Below are 2,532 nucleotides of genomic sequence, written 5' to 3' on the forward strand. Positions count from 1 at the left end.
AAAAGGGTAATATGTCAAATAAGTCAAGAGGGAGTAACTTATCAAAAACAACTTATTACCGGTTTGGCACTGGTATAAGCAGTTTTTTTTTTTCACATCCAAACACTCAAAATAACTTATCGGCGGTTGTGGACTGAAATAAGTTGATAAGCACCTTAAATAAGCTTTCCCAAACACCCCCTTGGTATTGTAATTGATATAAAAAAATTCAATCAATAATTACACAATTAGATATTTGATGATGATATATGTAAAAATGTTACGGTCGATGGTTAATATAATTTTAATACATATTTACGAATTAAAAATATTATAAAAAAAGGGGAATTATAAAGATAAAACAAGATAACATTCCCTTATAAAACAATATCTCAATGCGTTGACATCCTCTGTGGTTGTGGCCTTCACCAATTATATCTCAAACTTTTATAATTAATCCAATTTATTACAAATTAAATATTTATAGATATAAAAATCATTCGATTATATTAGCAATATAAGTACTAAAGACAATTAGTGTTTCGCTTTTTTATTTTGTCTTAGTCGATATTATAATACGGTTTTATGTGGTTTTGAGAAAGCGATACTGTTTTTATTTTTGAATAAAATATAAATATGAAAATAATAAAAAAATATTGATATTAGTATCAAACTAACTATTTAAAATTTCTATTTTTTGTGTATTTTTTTAATTCATTTTTTTATTTTTTATTTAATAATATACTTTTATATAAAAATAATAATTAAGTATTTTGTTCTAACTTAAAGATTATCATTAATTATATTTTAGTTTTTTTATATTTAAATTGAAATGTTTATCCTATATTTGATTATGTTTATTTGAAGTTAGTTACACGAATTCAAACATGAAGCTTTAATAAGTTCTATTTACGCACAGTTAACTTGTAATCTTGAATTTTAAGTAATACGCATCAAAAATAGTACTTTATGCATAAAAAATTGTTTTTAAGAATTTTTATCAAATGCTTTACAATATAGTATAGATAATAGAAGATCGTTGATAAATGTTAAGTTAGTATTTTTATTTTTATTTATAGATTAAAAAATTTGATATTTTGAGGTGATAAATATTATTAAATTTAAATTAATTTAGAATTAACAAAAGTATAGATATAATGGGGGGATGGTGATGGATGTTTGTGGAAGAGTAAGAAGATAAAAAGTTAGAATGGGAGTGGGGGATGTAAAATAATAAACGAAGGGTGACATCCACGTCATCCATTTCGGTTTGATTTTCATATCCTCTTTTATATTTTATTTCATATTCATATTCTTCAAAATATAACATTGGGTTAAATTTTAACATCTAAAATTATCATTTTTTTTAATTAACTTGAATACCCAACCTACTATGCGAGTCGACTAATGCTTTACAGGTAACCTGAAGCCACCGTATTTGAACCTTCGTGGCTACAAGGGGATTAATTTAGAAAAAATATGAGAAACATCGATATCAAAATCAAATGTTAGTCTAAGATATGATTACTAGAATATCTTCAAGGGTGGAATCATTTGACTGTAAAAAACGAATATGTGGAAAAAAAAATTCACAATATCATTATTGATCTGTTGATTAGTTTCTTACTTTTTGTATATGAAAACAAAATAGATTTAATATTGTTAGAAAAACTTTAATAATAAATAATAAAATCTTATACTCTTTTTACACTAAAACTTGAATTCATTTGAAAACAATTTTAAAATATTCATGATTTTACATCGAAAAATATAAAAGTATTTGATATATGTATTAAATAATAAATTCTTGCTTTATACGTCCAATTGCATGAATAATGCCATTATACGACAAATCATTTTATTAAAGTAAAACATAAATTAAAGTATTTCAACTACTTTTATCTTCTCTAAATAAGTGTTTATATTTCTATTTTTAGTTTGTTTCATAATAATTGTTCGCTATAATTCTATAGATAAAATTTTCCACTTGTAAGATTCGTCACCTTCACTTACCGGGTAAGACTCTCCATCCTTATCATCGTTCTTACCAGGTAAGATTCTTGGCATTTGTTATGTTTATCCGGTGAGAAAAATTACTCAGTAAGTACTTACCGGGTAAGCGTTTAGTAAACGACCCCTAATTATACACTCCTAAATTATGTGATTTTTTATCGTAGACATTTATTTTGAGAGGAGAGAATATTAATTTTTATACGCATCAATCAGTTTATATTTTTATAACAAAATGCAGTTAATATAAGACCTATTTTTTTTTATTATCAGTTATATTGATTTACAATTGATAATCATAGGGACGTTTGAGTAGTATTTAATTATCAGTTATTATCAGTATTTTTTTAATGGTATTTTACCAAATGTATCGTCGATGACCATCTGTAGGTTTGTGTTTGTGGTGCAACGGTTGTTACTTTTGGTTGGTTATAGTCGCATGCTGATCGTTGGGCCATGTTTTGATTTCATCGTGTTTCTTTTAGTTTTGTTTCATGTTTCTTCTTTGTATCTTTTTGTCGAGTGTTTGTAAGGGCAGTAAAT

This window comes from Cynara cardunculus, assembly GCF_001531365.2.
Source record: "Cynara cardunculus var. scolymus isolate 2C chromosome LG 5, CcrdV1, whole genome shotgun sequence".
Classification (NCBI taxonomy): Eukaryota; Viridiplantae; Streptophyta; class Magnoliopsida; order Asterales; family Asteraceae; genus Cynara; species Cynara cardunculus.